This window comes from Marmota flaviventris, chromosome 18 (genome assembly GCF_047511675.1).
Source record: "Marmota flaviventris isolate mMarFla1 chromosome 18, mMarFla1.hap1, whole genome shotgun sequence".
Taxonomy (NCBI): Eukaryota; Metazoa; Chordata; class Mammalia; order Rodentia; family Sciuridae; genus Marmota; species Marmota flaviventris.
The window spans coordinates 35,952,403-35,959,116 of record NC_092515.1 but is presented as its reverse complement, the minus strand read 5'-3'; positions in this window follow the sequence as shown (position 1 = coordinate 35,959,116).

Genomic DNA, 6,714 nt, shown 5'->3' with positions numbered 1-6,714 from the left:
ACATCAGAGACCCTGAAGAGTCACAAGGAGGGTGGGTACATATACGTCAACTCTCATCTGTGACTGCTCAGGGCTGTTTGGTGGCCCTAGGAAGAAGACCAGGCCACAGGCAGGCAATCTGGAAATTCCTTGGCTTCTGTGGCTGCAGCCGACCAATTTCTTCTTTTTCTTTTTATTTATATATGACAGCGGAATGCATTACAATTCTTATCACACATATAGAGCACAATTTTTCAATTTCTATATTGACATTTGGAAAAATGAACAGCTAGAAAATGTCACTCAAACCATTTTTTTAAAGTGCTATCATATTAACTGGGCACAGTGGCCCGCACCTGTCATCTCAGCAACTCAGGAGACGGAGGCAGGGGGACCACAAGTTGAAGACCAGCCTCAGCAAATTAGAGAGAACCTCAGCAACTTACTGAGATCCTGCTCAAAATGAAAAAAATAAATATATAAATAAAAAGAAATGGGATGTGGCTAAGTGGTAAAGGGCCCCTGGATTAAATACCCAGTACAAAAATAATACTATCATCCTAAGTGACATTACATGCATCGTTTTTATATTGCTGGCCATCCTGGCCTCCTCCCATATGTTTCTAATTTGGGCAGGTGTCGTGCTCGGTGGAGCACATTCCCAAGTCATCCAGATCAGGGGCCCTTCCCTCTTTCTTCCTGTCATCATGCAATTAATTGGTTTATGGGTTTAAGTTAATATATGTGTGACACGTGTCATCGGCCTCGTTTGTTTTCCTTTATTAAGTTTTTCTATCTGGGGTGTAAGTAGAAGAATCACTTGTAGGGTTTTTTTTTTTTTCAAAATTCCAGTGGCCAACTTCCCAGGGCCACTGAAGGACAGTCCTCTTGGAGAGGACCTGGACTCCCTTTTTCAGTGTTCAGGCATTCTGATGTCCACCATTGATTCCTAACCACTGCATCTGAACAGTGTCACATGTGTATTTGCCAAGTTTCTAGAATCTCTCCCAAAAGTCTATTTTAATATCCTGGACATTCGTGGACATAATTTGATGAAAACCTTTGGGAATGACACCTTTTATTCTTTAGTGTTATTTCTGGCGTTCGGTTCTGCAGAGGATGGACTGAGTCAGAGGCAAGGACTTTTGTTTTTAGGGCCTTATAGTTATACATAGTAGTTGGGTCCATTTTGACAAAACCGTACAAGCAAGGAATTTGACTCCGATCCACAGTCCCTCCCCTTTATCTTCCCTCCTCCCTCCCCTTAGTCTCCATCCTCTACGGAAGGTCTTTTTCCACATTTATTTATTGATTTTTGATTGGTACTTTCCATAGATCAAAAATAAATTCCCTTTGGTACATTTATATATGCCTGCAACATGAATCAGCCCCAGATGCCCCTCAGTAGATGAATGGATCAAGAAAATGTGGTCTGTCTACGTAACGGAGGTTTACTCGGTCATAGAAAAGAATGAAATAATGGAATTTGCCGGTAAATGGATGGCACTGGAGACATCATGCTCAGTGAAATAAGCCAGACTCAGAAAATCCAGGGTCAAATATTTTCTCTCATATGTAGCAACTAGAGCAAAACTAGGGGAGAAAAGCTAGGACCTTTTAAAATTACTCTTCTTGTGCTCTGTAAATTTACTTCCCTAAAGAGCCACATCTCTTCATAGTCATCAGCAATCCGAGTCCATATTGTATGTCTCTGCTTTTCCATCCTGATAAAGACATAAAATATGCAATCATTTTCTAATTGTAAAATAAATGAAAAGTTTATTTAAAAGTAAGCTAAAAGAAAAGAAGTTTATGTAATTCAATATTTTGCCATTTACTCTCAAGAGTTTGTTATAGTTAAAGCTTCATCCTGGGGTTTCATAAACTGAAAGTTTATGAAAAGTAAATCATTTATTTAAAAAAAAGTTTCATAAACTCTTTTTCTCCTCCAAAAATATCGTGCCTGATTCATTAAATGAAAGTGGAAAAACCTGAGGGACAAACCACACATCTTACCTGTGTCAGAGGGAAACTTGCTGCTCTCCTTGAGAGGCCGTTGGGAGGCTGGTGATCCGATGCTGCAGAGTTTGAACTGATAGAAATGATTCCAAATATTTAAATCAGAAACCAATGCCACTCATTGGCTTCCTGCTTCTAATATTTAGAAAGGGGAAAAGATGTTATCCACAGCCAGGACAGAGGTGGGGCCTGCGGTTTCTATCTTTTCTTATCTTTTCACTTCCTTGGCAAGTTTCAAAGGAGCCTCAGATAAGGCAACCCCTCCTCCTGGGGTGTCCTGCACCTTCTTGAGGGCCTTCCTCGAGGGCCCTTTGAACTCTGGACCTTTTGCCCAATCCCAAACCCCACTTCTGTCTCTGTGTCTGGTTGTAGCTACAAGTCACCACTTCCATCCAGGTTCCCAGAGGCAGAGGTGGAGAGAGAGACATGCATAAGCCATGCGCCTGGGAGCTGCCCCACTTGGGAAGCCGGGCAAGGGGAGAAAAGCCAGCCTTGGCACTAGATTGTGTCAAATACAAGGGTGTCATTGAAGAAGTGCTCGCTGTGCTTCATGGGAGGTTGGAGCTCAATGCTGGACTCAAGGGATGGGAGGGAATGGGGATGGCCAGCAACGGGGAGGTGGAACCATGACCAAGAAAGTGCAGGGTGCTGAGGGTCAGCCCAGCTGGCAGCAAGGTTTATGTTGACAAGATTCCTGCAGCACATTTGGGGACCTAGGGGACAGCTTTTATTCCTTGATCTGAGGAAACACTTATTTTTTTGTTGTTAACTGAAGATCATGTTAGTCCATATTTTGTTGCTCTAGCAAAATGCCTGATGCTGGCTACTTTATAAAGAAAAGAAGTTTATGTAATTCAATATTCTGCCATTTACTCTCAAGAGTTTGTTATAGTTAAAGCTTCATCCTGGGGTTTCATAAACTGACTTCCAGACCACTCACGTATAATCGAATCAAGCCTTTATTGAAGCACACTAGTGGCGGCTGACCAGAACATAAAGCTGTTCCCCAATCAGCCCCGAACAATTGCAAGGGTGCTTCTTAAAAGCCTCAAAACCGCAGAAGGGATGTTGGGGGGGGGGGGTCTAGCCAATGCAAGCAAGCCAGGTTACAGAAGCGGGACAGTGCAGTCAAGCGGAGGGAAGCCTAACCAATCACAGTTAGCCCAGTCACCCCAGTTGCAGAAACAGAGCCCCAGTACCCTAGTTACAGAAACAATGCCCCATTAGGTAGTTCTGTGTTCTTAAAGGTTTCTATAGCAAAAGGAAAAGAACATCTTGCCCCAGTCATGACCCTTCTACTTGGCATGGCTGTTTTACAGAATGGAGTCACAAAACAAAACGGAGTCACCTTTGCTTCTACTATCACAAGTTAATGGAGAGATGTTAACATAGGGCAAGTTAACCCTTCAAGGACAGCACCTGAGAAGGGAGAGCTGCTTCTTCCCTTTCTTTCCTCCCCCTCCAGCTGTTACCATGGAGCCCAATTGGTAACTTCTCTGGGAAGGGCCAGGCTGACTTTTTAATCACAACCTGCTTTTACAGGAACTATCCCAGTTCTGCAAGAACTATGTAAATCTCCTCTGAAAATGAGCCCCCCCCCCAGTGACCTAATTACCTCCCACTAGGACCATCTCTGAAAAGTTCCACCAGCTCAACAAAGCTAGACCTTCAGCCCACAAACCTGTGTCCCCAAACTGAGACCCTATTCAAACCAAAACTCAACAGTGACAATGATGACATGAAAGGTCCTCATCGTCTGTCTACCTGACCATCTCTCTATGTCCATTCATACGATTGTACCTGAAGCTCCCATCACCTCTCTGAGCTTCCATCAGGGAGAGGCAACTTATTCAATAACTCTCTTGGCTAAATTTAAGTTGGGTTTCTCTTAGTACCTATGGTAGAAAGTACCAATGTGCATAAACGCATACATTCATACAGTCTACAGAGTATTTCTGACTGTACTTTTACCAGCGGATCACACTTGTGATTGGCAGGTCAAGACCGGGGATGTCATGAGCTCAGCTGCAGGCCCTGCCTTCTCCCTGCCCATCTATCTTCAGGGGTAATTACTGACTCTAGCAGCGTATGTTATTTTTTTTTTCTGAGTTTCGTGTTTCATGTTAACAGAACCATGTGTTCTTATCACTCAGCTGTTATCTCCCTACAGGATTTGTGACTGTCACCTGTGCTGCCGTATGTGGTTGGGACTTGTTCATTATCAGTGTTGTAAAGCCATCCGTGGTGTGACCTTGCCTGGATTTGTCTGTTCTACTCTTGTTGGGCATTTGAATGATGAATTAACCTCCTGAGATCACCATAACCAAATACTATAGTCTGGGAAGCTTCAACAACAAATTATTTTAGCGTAGTTCTGGAGACTAGAGGTTCCAGATGAGAGTGCTGGCTGATTCTGTCCCTGGGGAGGGAGCCCCTCCTGGCTTGTAGATAGTCACTTCCTCACTATGTCCCCATATGGTTTTCCTTCTGGGTGTGTGGTGTTGGTGGGGTAGAAGGGTCTGGTGTCTCTTCTTATAAGGACACGGATTTTCCTTGTCTAGAACCTGACCCTCATGACCTATTTAACCTTGGTTACCTCCATGAACGCTCTATCTCCAAATACAGGCACCTTGTAGGTTGAAAATTCGAGATAGGAAGCTCAGTGGGGGGTGTGAGTCAGGTTTTCATCACTGTGACCCAAAGACCTGACAAGGACAACTTGGAAGATGAAAGATTTATTTGGGCCAATGGTTTCCAGAGTTCAGTCCTTGGCAGGCCAACCCCATTGCTCTGGGCCCAAAGCGAGGTAGAACATCATGGTGGAGGGTGAAGGCTTCTTCATGGGTGCTCAGAAGCAGAGAGAGGGAAAGGGCCACAGAAAATCTGAGCCCTCCCATGGACCACCCCAGGGCCCACCTCCTCCAGCAGTGCCCCCACCACTCAGTCCATTTGGGTTGGACTGATTAGGTTATAGCTGTCCCAATCTAATTATTGCACTTCTGAAATTTTCTATATGAACACAGGTGGTTTAGGGGACTCCTGGTACACAAGCCATAATGGGGGACATAATTCAGTTCATTACAGATAGTGTTGTAGGGACAAAGGAGGCAAGGCACCGAAGATAGCAGTTTTATTTGGCTGCAGCCAGGTTCAGAGGGCACAGCTTTTGCTGTAATCAATCAATCCCCTGAACCCCGAGTTCAGGGAGTTTCAGAGTTTTAACCCAGCGTGTAAGAGGAGGGGCTCAGAAGTTCACAGTCTGCAGAAGTTCACATAAAAGCAGCTTTTTCTTTCACTGTTCTGGGCAAGTTAACCCTTCAAGGACAACACCTGAGAAGGGGAGAGCTTCCTCTCCCCTTTTTGTCCTCTACCTCCAGCTGTTACCATGGAGCCCAGTTGGTAACTTATCTTAAAAATGTAGACTTCTCTGTGAAGCCCAGCTCAAGGCCAGAGGCCTTGTTTGTTCATTTCTACGAACTACTATATGGATACATGTCTGTGAGCATAGTAAGGGGTGTCCAGCACCTGGAGTGCTCATATCTTCCTGGCCAGTAGCCAAATAAAACAGGGCGACATGAAAATAGGAAGTTTATCTACATTGAACTCCTTTGCAGAGACTCTTTTGCTGACAGTCCTAAAATCAGCCATGGTGAAGGTTTTTGGAGACTTTTCTGTGGATAAAGGGGGTGCCACTTCAATAGTTTTAATGAATATTCTTGAACATGTCTTCTAATGAGAATATACATGCCTTTCTCCTTGATACCTACCCAATTTGCTTTCCTGACAGAAAACAAGGATCATCCTGTATTGTTTTCAATACTTGGTGTTCTCCGCATAACTGCTGTTCATTGATCTTTTTTTATACTGTCATCTCCTTGGTTAATTTTATTGTATAAAATGATTTACATAAGTGCATGCCTCTAAATATATCACTGATGGTTGGTTGGTCATTTAAGAGCCAGGACACCTTTATTCATCATCCTGGCCACCACTAGGGTGACCAGGCACGGACTTCATCAAGAGTCATCATTATTGTGGCCATATTCTTGAGTCTCAAGAACCTTCTTGGCATTGAAACTCAGATCTGAATACAGAGATGGCATTCTGCTAACCCTTGCTATGGAACGTCTGATGTTCCAATGTAATTAAGTGTTTGGAGTCCCAAGAGCCAGTCCTAGGATTGGAGAGGCAGAGAGCCTATGGGAAAATTTGTCTTTGTGGTAAGTCTAAAAGAGGGGACCGGGCTTCTCATCCCTGTTGGGGGGGTTGATTGCACCCCCATTTATATGGGTCCCTATGACCTCTCAATCCAGCGAGTCCTTTGCCATCTCCAGTCTACCCTCGTATTTGCTGGGGGTCTCCCTCCTCCCACTCGCTGACTTCCACCTTCTGTGCTACTAGAGCAGTTCTTGCTGCTCTGTCCACCTTTCAGCTTCCAATATGCTGTTGTGGTCTCCTCCCAGGTTTGCCCAGATGGGTTCGTACCCAGGAAAACTTTAGTTTGCCGTCTTTCTGAAGAATTTGGGGATAGAACTGAAATCACCAGATCTCTTTCCCTCACAGGAAATGGTAATTTGTTTTTTTAAAACTAAGTATTTCAAAATAATATCTCTCCATGATTGACAGCTACGTTGCATCCCAGAGTGTAAATAGTGAATTATCTTTCCTGTTGTTGGTCGTTCTGATTTTTTCACCTTTAATGTGGTGAACATCTCT